The 12597-nt window shown below is 40.1% G+C and overlaps 1 non-coding gene across 1 annotated transcript; it reads left to right on the forward strand.

The window, feature by feature from the left end:
* The first annotated feature begins 8266 nt into the window (after nt 1-8266).
* Nucleotides 8267-8370, forward strand: LOC112761525 (small nucleolar RNA R71). Its single transcript, XR_003181917.1, has one exon. It is a non-coding gene; the product is annotated as a small nucleolar RNA R71 (small nucleolar RNA).
* Nucleotides 8371-12597: the final 4227 nt, after the last annotated feature.

Raw genomic sequence — 12597 nt, forward strand, 5'->3', positions numbered from 1 at the left:
AGCCTTGAGCATTCTTGCTCAACATTGCCTTCAACATAATGCTTGATTCTCTGTCCATTAACAATGAACTTCTTATTAGAATCAATGTCTTGAAGCTCCATATAGCCATATAGTGACACACTTGTAATCACATATGGTCCCCTCCACCGGGATTTCAGTTTCCTGGGGAATAGCCTGAGCCTAGAGTTAAACAGCAGAACCTTCTGTCCTGGTTTAAAGACTCTAGATGACAGCTTTCAGTCATGCCATCTTTTCACTTTCTCTTTGTAAAGCTTGGCATTTTCGAAAGCAGTGAGTTTGAATTCCTCTAGCTCATTCAGCTGGAGCAATCTTTTTTCTCCAGCAAATTTGGCATCAAAGTTTTGGAATCTGGTTGCCCAGTAGGCTTTGTACTCCAGTTCCTTGGGCAGATGACAGGCGTTACCATACACAAGCTGGTATGGAGAGGTCCCTATAGGAGTCTTGAATGCTGTTCTGTACGCCCACAGAGCATCATCCAAGCTTCTTGCCTAATCCTTTCTACGGGTACTTACAGTCTGTTCCAGGATTCTTTTTAGTTCTCTGTTAGAGACTTCAGCTTGCCCATTTGTCTGTGGATGATATGGAGTTGCCACCTTGTGGCTAATTCCATACCGGACCATGGCAGAGTAAAGCTGTTTGTTGCAGAAGTGGGTGCCCCCATCACTGATTAGTACTCTAGGGACACTAAACCTGCTGAAGATATGTTTCTGGAGGAACTTCAGCACTGTCTTAGTATCATTAGTGGGTGTGGCAACGGCCTCTACCCATTTGGATACATAGTCGACTGCCACCAGAATATAAGTGTTTGAGTTTGATGGAGGGAAAGGCCCCACGAAGTCAATACCCCATACATCAAACAACTCAATCTCCAAGATTCCTTGTTGAGGCATGGCGTAACCATGAGGCAGATTACTAGCTCTCTGGCAACTGTCACAGTTACGTACAAACTCTCGGAAATCCCTATAGATGGTAGGCCAGTAGAAACCATATTGGAGAACCTTGGTGGCTGTTCGCTCACCTCCGAAATGGCCTCCATATTGTGATCCATGGCAATACCATAAGATCTTCTGTGCTTCTTCTCTAGGTACACACCTACGGATTATTCCATCTGCATATCTCTTAAAGAGATAGGATTCATCCCACAAGTAGTACTTTGCATCAGTAATTAATTTTTTCTTTTGTTGCCTGTTGTATTCCTTGGGTATGAACCTTGTAGCTTTATAGTTTGCAATGTTTGCAAACCATGGTATTTCCTGAATGGCGAACAAATGCTCATCCGGAAAGGACTCAGAGATCTCAATAGAGGGAAAGAACGCCCCTTGTACTGGTTCTATCCGGGACAGATGATCAGCCACTTGGTTTTCTGTCCCTTTTCTGTCTCTTATTTCTATATCAAAATCTTGCAGAAGCAACACCAATCTTATGAGCCAGGGTTTTGAATCCTGTTTTTTAAGTAGATATTTAAGAGCAGCATAGTCAGTGTACACAATCACTTTTGATCCTACTAAGTATGATCTAAATTTGTCAATGGCATAAACCACTGCAAGCAATTCTTTTTTTGTGGTTGTGTAATTTTTCTGGGCGTTATTTAAAACACGGCTAGCATAATAAATGACATGCAGAAGCTTGTCGTGCCTCTGCCCCAATACTACACCAATGGCATGATCACTGGCATCACACATTAATTCAAATGGTAATATCCAGTCTGGTGCAGAAATAACTAGTGCTGTGACCAGCTTAGCTTTCAGAGTTTCAAACACCTGCAGACACTCTGTGTCAAACACAAATGGCGTGTCAGCAGCTAGTAGATTGCTTAGAGCTTTTGCGATTTTTGAAAAATCTTTTATAAACCTCCTATAGAATTCTGCATGCCCCAGAAAGTTTCTGATTGCCTTAACAAATTGTAAATCACACTTTTTATAACACGTACCACTAACCAGCAAGTGCACTGGGTCGTCCAAGTAATACCTTACGTGAGTAAGGGTCGATCCCACGGAGATTGTCGGCTTGAAGCAAGCTATGGTTATTTTGTAATTCTTAGTGAGGAAATATCATAAAATAGGGTCTTGAAAGGAAACTTATTACTTTAACCAAGCAAAACATACATGCAAACAATTATTATCATGCAATCTATCCTATCTAACAAAAGAAAAACTATAAATGTTGGTGTTAAGAGAGAGAAGTTACCTCCGAAAGTCAAGGACTAACCTCCCCATACTTAAGGCTTGGCACGGTCCTCCGTGCCATCAGTAAGGAGCAAGGGAGGGCTGGAAGCGTCGCCTCTAGTGTCTGGTTTGCCTTGGCTGCCTGTGCTACTGGATAAAGGGGAGTCTGGGGTGTCCTTTGGTTCTGGAGGTGGGTGTGTACCAAGTATGAGTTCCTTTAGGTAGTCATATCGGCGCTTGTTACGGTGCTCCATTTGCTCCATTCGTCGGTCTTTCCAGTCGAGCCTCTTAAGGATCTGAAGGAACATCTGATGGGTAGATGGTGCTTGTGGTGTAGAAGGTGGTGGAGTGGAGAAGGGAGGAGGATCCAAAGATGGATCTGCAGGTCGGCTTGCAGAGGGAACTGGCGGCCTGATGTACTTTCTGTTCGGGACATACTGGTCAGCTCTAGGGATCATGACCTTCGTGTCACCTGCCCAAGAGGACACACCTACTACAGAGACTAAATCTGAAACCAAGGCGGGAAAAGGCAGGTTACCCGCTATCTGTACGTGTCCCATGGCAGCCTAGATGTGTCGGTGCAGGTTGAGGGGTTGCTCTGTCAGGATGCACCAGAGGAGGACAACCATGTCTGCTGTGAAGGTCGACTGGTGATTGCTTGGAAAGACATAGTGGGACATGATTTGTGCCGACACACGAGCCTCCATGGTGAGTGACTGGGCAGAGATGCTCTTAGGTCGAGTCCTATGCTGTCCATAGATCCACTTGCTGCCAGGTTGTGCTATGACACCAAGGATGCTATTCCAGTCGAACTGGTATGTCTGGCGCTTGAAAGAGGCCTCTTGATAGGCGTCTGGTACACGAAATCGTGATCGCACACTTTTCACACAACTCCGTCCAGCTGACCAGCAAGTGCACTGGGTCGTCCAAGTAATACCTTACGTGAGTAAGGGTCGATCCCACGGAGATTGTTGGCTTGAAGCAAGCTATGGTCATCTTTGTAAATCTCAGTCAGGCAAATTCAAATGATTTTGAGGTTTTGATAATTAAAATGTAATTAAAACATAAAATAACATAGAAATACTTCTGTAATTCATTGGTAGGTGTTTCAGATAAGCGTATGAAGATGATTTGTTCCTTCTGAACCTCTGCTTTCCTATTCCCTTCATCCAATCATTCATACTCCTTTCCATGGCAAGCTGTATGTTGGGGGATCACCGTTGTCAATGGCTACCGTCCGTCCTCTAGGTGAAAATGGTCCAAATGTGCTGTCACCGCACGGCTAATCATCTGTCGGTTCTCACTCATGTTGGAATAGGATCCATTGATTCTTTTGCGTCTGTCACTACGCCCAACACTCGCGAGTTTGAAGCTCATCACAGTCATCCCATCCCAGATCCTACTCGGAATACCACAAACAAGGTTTAGACTTTCCGAATCTCAAGAATGCTACCAATTGATTCTAGCTTATACCACAAAGACTCTGATTTCACGGAATGGAGGGCTCTGTTGTCAGGAGAGGAAACCAAGCACCGTGAATCAGGAGGCTAAGAGATACACACTCAAGCTATTGCAGATAGAACTGAAGTGGTTGTTAGGCACGTGTTCATGGGTGAGAATGATGATGAGTGTCACGGATCATCACATTCATCAGGTTGAAGTAAGAGTGAATATCTTGGAATAAGAATAAGCTTGAATTGAATAGAAAAATAATAGTACTTTGCATTAAATCATGAGGAACAGCAGAGCTCCACACCTTAATCTATGGGGTGTAGAAACTCCACCGTTGAAAATACATAAGTAATGAAGGTCCAGGCATGGCCGAATGGCTAGCCCCCAAGTCTAAGGAAAAACGTTCCAAAGATGATCAAAAAGATGAAAATACAATAGCAATAGCAAAAGGTCCTATTTATAATGAACTAGTAACCTAGGGTTTACAGAAATGAGTAGTTGATGCAGAAATCCACTTCCAGGCCCACCTGGTGTGTGTTTGGGCTGAGCATTGAAGCTTTCACATGTAGAGACCTTTTTTGGAGTTAAACGCCAGCTCTGGTGCCAGTTTGGGTGTTTAACTCCAGCTTTTATGCCAGTTCTGGCGTTTAACGCCAGAATACGGTAGAAAGTTAGAGTTTAAACGCCAGTTTGCGTTATGAAAACTCGGACAAAGTATAGACTATTATATATTTCTGGAAAGCCCAAGATGTTTACTTTCTAACGCAATTCAGAGAGCACCAATTGGCTTTCTGTATCTCGAGAAAATCTATTTTGAGTTCAGCAGGGTCAGAATCCAACAGTATCTGCAGTCCTTTTTCAGCCTCTGAATCAGATTTTTGCTCAAGTCCCTCAATTTCGGTCAGAAAATACCTGAAATCACAGAAAAACATACGAACTCGTAGTAAAGTCTAGAAATGTGATTTTTATTTAAAGACTAATAAAAATATAATAAAAAGTAACTAAAACACACTAAAAACTACCTAAAAACAATGCCAAAAAGCGTATAAATTATCCGCTCATCACAACACCAAACTTAAATTGTTGCTTGTCCCCAAGAAACTAAAAATAAAGTAGGATAAAAAGAAGATGATATACAATGAATTCCAAAATCATCTATGATGATCAGTCTTAATTAGATGAGCGGGGCTATTAGCTTTTTGCTTCTGAACAGTTTTGGCATCTCACTATATCCTTTGAAGTTCAGAATGATTGGCATCTATAGGAACTCAAAATTCAGATAGTGTTATTGATTCTCCTAGTTCAGTATGTTGATTCTTGAACATAGTTACTTTATGAGTCTTGGCCGTGACCTTAAGCATTTTGTTTTCCAGTATTACCACCGGATACATAAATGCCACAGACACATTACTGGGTGAACCTTTTCAGATTGTGACTCAGCTTTACTAGAGTCCCCAATTAGAGGTGTCTAGAGCTCTTAAGCATACTCTTTTTGCATTGAACCACAACTTTAACCGCTCAGTCTCAAGCTTTTCACTTGACACCTTCACGCCACAAGCACATGGTTAGGGACAGCTTGGTTTAGCCGCTTAGGCTAGGATTTTATTCCTTTGGGCCCTCTTATCCACTGATGCTCAAAGCCTTGGATCCTTTTTACCCTTGCCTTTTGTTTTAAAGGGTTACTGGCTTTTTCTGCTTTCTTTTTCTTTTTCTTTCTTTTTCTTTTATTTTTCACCTTTTTTTTTGCAAGCTTTGTATTCACTACTTTTTTTTCTTCAAGAATCAATTTTATGATTTTTTAGACTATCAATAATATTTCTCTTTTTTCATTATTCTTTCAAGAGCCAACAAATTTAACATTCATAAACTTCACTATCAAAAATATGCACTGTTCCTAGTGATCATGTAATAAGACACAAACATAAAGCATAGGAAACAAAAAATAGAAAATAAAGAACAAGGAAATTAAAGAACGGGTCCACCTTAGTGATGGCGGCTAGTTCTTCCTCTTGAAGATCTTATGGAGTGCTTTAGCTCCTCAATGTCACTTCCTTGCCTTTGTTGCTCCTCCCTCATGCTCTTGTTGAGGTCCATGAGTGGGCTCTCTTGTTTGCTCCATCCTCTTTCTAGTGATGGGCTTTTGAGATGAATCTCTCCATCTCACATGACTCAGAGGTGGAAGCAATTGCCTTCCCTTTCCTCTTTATAGAGGTTTCTCCGGCCTTAGGTGCCATTAATGGTTATGAAAAAACAAAAAAGCAATGCTTTTTTCACACCAAACTTAAAAGGGTTGTTCGCCCTCGAGCAAAAGAAGAAAGAAAGAAGGAGAAGAAGAAGAAATAGAGGAGATGGAGGGTAGTGAATGTGTCGGCCAAGGGGGGAAAGAAGTGTGTATTAGGGGTTGGGTTTGGGAGGAAAGAGAGATGGAGGTGATTGGTGAAGCATATTTAGGGAAGGGTGTTATTGGAAAGTTTGAAGAAGAGAGAGAGTAAGTTGAGGTAGGTGGGGATCCTATGGGGTTCACAGATCCTGAGGTGTCAAGGATTTCTCATCCCTGCTCCATTCTGGCGTGTAAATGCCTTCTGACTGCCATTCCTGGTGTTAAATGCCAGGTTGCTGCCTATTTCCGGCATTTTAACGCCAGCTTTTCTTCCTTTTCTGGCGTTAAATGCCAGCTTTGTGCCCCTTTCTGGCGTTAAATACCGGTCTGGTGCCTTTTTCTGGTGTTAAATGCCAGTCTGGTGCCCATTTCTGGCGTTAAACGCCCAGAATGGTGCCAGACTAGGGGCTTAACGCCCATTCTGCTACCCTTACTGGCGTTTAAATGCTAGTAAGCTCCTCCTCCAGGGTGTGCTGTTTTTACTACTGTTTTCGAATTCGCTTTGATTTTTGCAGTTGTTTTTGTGACTTCACATGATAAATAAAAATTAGGTTGCCTCCCAACAAGCGCTTCATTATTGTCAATAGCTTGACAGTGAGCTCTCATGGATCTTCACAGATATTCAGAGCATGGTTGGTGCCTCCCAACACCAAACATAGTGTTTGAATGTGGGGGTTCTGTTTGACTCTGCATTGAGAGAAGCTTGTCATGCTTCTTCTCCATGTGTAAAGAAGGAGATTCTTTAGCCTTAAACACAAGGTAGTCCTTATTCACTTGAAGGACCAACTCTCCTCTGTCAACATCAATCACAGCTTTTGCTGTCGCTAGGAAGGGTCTGCCAAGGATGATGGTTTCATCCATACTCTTCCCAGTGTCCAGGATTATGAAGTCAGCAGGGATGTAAATGCCTTCAACCTTTACCAAGACATCCTCTACAAGTCCATAAGCCTGTTTCCTTGAATTATCTGCCATCTCTAGTGAGATTTTTGCAGCTTGCACCTCAAGGATCCCTAGTTTCTCCGTTACAGAGAGGGGCATGAGGTTTATACTTGACCCTAGGTCACACAGAGCCTTCTCAAATGTCATGGTGCCTATGGTACAAGGTATTAAGAATTTTCCGAGGTCCGGTTTCTTCTGAGGTAATTTCTACCTAAACAAGGTACTCAGTTCATTGATGAGCAATGGAGGTTCATCCTCCGAAGTCTCATTACCAAATAACTTGGCATTCAGCTTCATGATTGCTCCAAGGTACTTAGCAACTTGCTCTTCAACAATATGTTCATCCTCTTTAGAGGAAGAATACTCATCAGAGCTCATGAATGGCAGAAGTAGGTTCAGTGGAATCTCTATGGTCTCTGTATGAGCCTCAGATTCCCTTGGTTCCTCAAAGGGGAACTTCTTTTTGTTCAGAGGACATCCCATGAGGTTTTTCTCAATAGGGATCACGTCCTCCTTACTCTCTCCAGGTTCGGCCATGTTGCTCATGGTTATGGCCTTGCACTCTCTTTTGGGATTTTCTTCTGTATTGCTTGGGAGAGTGCTAGGAGGAGTTTTAGTAATTCTCTTACTCAGCTGACCCACTTGTGCCTCCAAATTTCTAATGGAGAACCTTGCTTCAGTCATGAAACTGAGAGTGGTCTTAGATAGATTAGAGACTACAGTTGCTATGTCAGAGTGGCTCTTCTTAGAATTCTCTGTATGTTACTGAGAAGATGATGGAAAAGGTTTGTTATTGCCAAACCGTGCTCTCCCACCATTATTATTATTGAAGCCTTCATTAGGCTTCTGTTGATCCTTCGATGAGAGATTAGGATGATTCCTCCATGAAGGATTGTAGGTGTTTCCATAGGGTTCTCCCATGTAATTCACCTCTTTCATTGAATGGTTCTCAAGATCATAAGCTTCTTCTTCAGAAGATGCTTCTTTATTACTACTGGATGCAGCTTGCATTCCAGTCAGACTCTGAGAGATCATATTGACTTGCTGAGTCAATATTTTATTCTGTGCCAATATGGCATTCAGAGTATCAATCTTAAGAACTCCTTTCTTCTGAGTTGTCCCATTATTCATAGGATTCCTTTTAGAAGTGTACATGAATTGGTTATTTGCAACCATTTCAATGAGTTCCTGGGCTTCTTCAGGCGTCTTCTTCAGATGAAGAGATCCACCAGCAGAGTTATCCAATGACATCTTGGACAGTTCAGACAGATCATCATAAAATATGCATATGATGTTCCATTTTGAAAGCATGCCAGAAGGACACCTTCTGATCAATTGCTTGTATCTTTCCCAAGCTTCATAGAGGGATTCTCCTTCCTTCTGTCTGAAGGTCTGGACTTCCACTCTAAGCTTACTCAATTTTTGAGGTGGAAAGAACTTTGCCAAGAAGGCATTGACTAGCTTTTCCCAAGAGTTCAGGCTTTTTTTAGGTTGTGAGTCCAACCATGTCCTAGCTCTGTCTCTTACAGCAAATGGGAAGAGCATAATTCTGAAGACCTTAGGGTCAACCCCATGGGTCTTAATAGTGTCACAGATTTGCAAGACTTCAGCTAAAAACTGATGAGGATCTTCCAATGGAAGTCCATCATACTTGCAATTCGCTGCATTAGAGAAACTAATTGAGGCTTAAGCTCAAAGTTGTTTGCTCCAATTGCAGGAATTGAGATGCTTCTTCCATAGAAGTCAGAAGAAGGTTGATGAGCGGATAATTTATACGCTTTTTGGCATTATTTTTAGGTAGTTTTCAGTATATGTTTTAATTACTTTTTAGTATATTTTTATTAGTTTTTATTCAAAAATAATATTTCTGGACTTTACTATGAGTTTGTGTGTTTTTCTGTGATTTCAGGTATTTTCTGGCTGAAATTGAGGGACCTGAGCAAAAATCTTATTCAGAGGCTGAAAAAGGACTACAGATGCTGTTGGATTTTGACCTCCCTGCACTCGAAGTGAATTTTCCGGAGCTACAGAAGCTCAATTGGCGCACTCTCAATTGTGTTGGGAAGTGGACATCCAGGGCTATTCAGAAATATATAATAGTCCATACTTTTCCTGAGATTTGATGGCCCAAACTGGCGTTCCAAGGCAGCATAAAAATTCTGGCATCAAAACGCCGGAACTGGCATAAAAGCTGGAGTTAAACGCCCAAACTGGCACCAAAACTGGCATTTAACTCCAAGAAAAGTCTCTACATGTGAAAGCTTCAACGCTCTACCCAAGAACACACCAAGTGGGCTCGGAAGTGGATTTCTGCATCATTTACTCATTTTTGTAAACCCTAGGTTACTAGTTCATTATAAATAGGACCTTTTGCTATTGTATTTTCATCTTTAGTTCATCTTTTGATCATGTTTTGATGATTGAACCCTCTTTGGGAGGCTGGCCATTCAGCCATGCCTAGACCTTGTTCTTATGTATTTTCAACGGTGGAGTTTCTACACCCTATCGATTAAGGTGTGGAGCTCTGCTGTTCTTCATGAATTAATGCAATTACTATTGTTTTTCTATTCAATTCATGCCTACTTCTTCTCTAAGATATCCATTCGCACTTCAACATGATGAATGTGATGAACTAGTGACACTCATCACCATTCTTACCTATGAATGCGTGCCTGACAACCACTTCCGTTCTACATGCAAACAAGCTTGAATGCGTATCTCTTGGGTTTCTAACTCGCGATCTGGGATGGGATGACTGTGACGAGCTTCAAACTCGCGAGTGTTGGGCGTAGTGACAGACGCAAAAGGATCAATGGATCCTATGACAACATGATCGAGAACTAACAGCTGATTAGCCCTGCGGTGACAGCGCAGATGGACCATTTTCACTGAGAGGACGGGACGGTATCCATTGACAACAGTGATCCCCCAACATACAGCTTGCCATGGAAAGGAGTATGAATGATTGGATGAAAGCAATACAAAAGCAGAGGTTCAGGAGGAACAAAGCATCTTCATACGCTTATCTGAAGTTCCCACTAATGAATTACATAAGTATCTATATCTTATTTTATTTATATTTTAATTATTAAAATCCTATAACCATTTGAATCTGCCTGACTGAGATTTACAAGATGACCAAAGCTTACTTCAAGCTGACAATCTCCATGGGATCGACCCTTACTCACGTAAGGTTTATTACTTGGACAACCCATTGCACTTGCTGGTTAGTTGTGCGAAGTTGTGAAAAAGAATTGAGATTATGGTTGTGCGTACTAAGTTGTTGGCGCAATTGAGATCACAATTTCGTCCACCAAGTTTTTGGTGCCATTGCCGGGGATTGTTTGAGTTTGGATAACTGACGGTTCATCTTGTTGCTCAGATTAGGTACTTTTATTTTATGTTTAAGCTTTTTAATTTTTATTTATTTTCGAAAAATTTCAAAAAAAAATTTTCAATTCTGTTCTTCATAGTTTTTAAGAATGAATTCTAGAGTTCCGTGATGATCTGTTGAAGTCTGGCTGGCTGTGAAGCCATGTCTAATCTTTTGGACCGAAGTTTCAACTTATCATCACAAGAGCTTGTTGATTTCTATCAATTTTGCTGTTGAATGTAATGATCTGCTAAATCATGGCTGGCCATTGGCCATGTCTAGTGTTTTGGACCGAAGCTTTCACTGAAAGCTTGCCTGACTAGTAAGCCATGTCTAATTCCTGGACCGGAGTTTTAGACTAACATTACATGATTCCTGGAATTCTCATTAAGAATTTTGAATTTCTTATTTTCTTTTTCCAAATAATTTTCGAAAAAATTACAAAAAAAAAAATTTATGATAAAAATTAAAAAATAATTTGTGTTTCTTGTTTAAGTCTAGTGTCAATCTTTAAGTTTGTTGTCTTGCATGTTTTATTTAATTCCCTGCATTTTTCGAATGTATGAATTTTGTTCTTCATTAATCTTCAAGTTGTTCTTGATGATTTCCTTGCTCTGATCTTTAATTTCTCTTGTTTTGTGTGTTTTGTTATTTTTCATATGCATTCTCAATTTGTTAGTGTCTCTAATATGAAAATTTCTAAGTTTGGTGTCTTGCATGCATTGTTTATTTGATCTTAGTCTTCCATGATCAGTTTCATTTTTTTTTGTTTCTCATCATTAAAAATTCAAAAAATTTTTAAAGTTATGTCTTTTCAAGTCAATAATACAGAGAATTGAAGATTCAGAACATACAGCAGAGGAATTATAGAGAAAAAGCTGGGTGTTCAAAATACCTAGTGAGAAAGGAAAACTGGCATTTAAACGCCAGCCAGGGTACCTGGCTGGGCGTTAAACGCCCAAAAAGGTAGTACTTTGGGCATTAAATGCCAGAATGGATAGCATTCTGGGTGTTTAACGCCATGATAGCATCAAGGAGGTAATTTTGTTTTCAATTCAAATCTTTTTCAATTTTGAAAGTTTTAAAACTAATTTTTCAAAATCTTATCTTTTTCATATCCTCTCTTATCAATCATATCTTTTTCAAAATCAAATCTTTTAAATTATTTTTCAATATTTTCGAAAATCCTTGCTACAATTAATGATTTGATTCAAAAATTTCATGTTGTTACTTTCTTATTAAGAAAGATTCAATATTTGAATTTTAGAATCATATCTTTTAAATTTCTTGTTAGCCAAGTCATTAATCTTAAAATCAAATCTTTTTTAAATTATTTTTCAATCATATCCTTTCAATCATATCTTTTTAAAACCCTATCTTTTCAATCATATCTTTTTGATTTCTAATTTCAAAATCTTTTTCAAAATCACTTAATTACTTTCTCAATTTTAATTTTTGAAAATTATTAACCAAATTTTCAAAATTTCTTTTAATTATTTCAAAATCTTTCTAAATTTAATTTCGAAAATTCTTTCCCCCTTCTCACCTTCTTCTATTTAAGGGACTAACACTCCTCCTCAATGTGCAATTCGGACTCCCTCTCTCTATAAGTTTCAATTCTCTCAACTCTACCTCCTCTTTCTATTCTTCCTTTCCTCTGACACCTCAAGGAATCTCTATACTGTGACATAGAAGATTCCATACTTTCTTCTTCTCTCTTTCATATGAGCAGGAGTAAAGACAAAGGCATTCTTGTTGAAGCTGATCCTGAACCTGAAAGGACCTTGAAGAGAAAGCTAAGAGAAGCTAAAGCAGAACTCTCTGGAGAGGACCTAACAGAAATTTTCAAACAAGAAGAAGCCATGGTAGCCGAAAACAACAACAATGCCAACAATGCAAGGAAGGTGCTTGGTGACATTACTGCACCTACTCCTGACTTCTATGGGAGAAGCATCTCTATCCCTGCCATTGGAGCAAACAACTTTGAGCTTAAGCCTCAATTAGTTTCTCTGATGCAACATAATTGCAAGTTTCACGGACTTCTATTGAAAAATCCTCATCAGTTTTTGGCTAAATTTTTGCAAATTTGTGACACTGTCAAGACCAGTGGGGTTGATCCTGAGGTCTACAGGCTATTACTTTTCCCCTTTGCTGTAAGAGACAGAGCTAGAATATGGTTGGACTCACAACCTAAGGAAAGCCTGAACTCTTGGGAAAAGCTAGTCAATGCCTTCTTGGCAAAGTTCTTTCCACCTCAAAAATTGAGT

This window comes from Arachis hypogaea, chromosome 16 (assembly GCF_003086295.3).
Source record: "Arachis hypogaea cultivar Tifrunner chromosome 16, arahy.Tifrunner.gnm2.J5K5, whole genome shotgun sequence".
In the NCBI taxonomy this organism is placed as follows: Eukaryota; Viridiplantae; Streptophyta; class Magnoliopsida; order Fabales; family Fabaceae; genus Arachis; species Arachis hypogaea.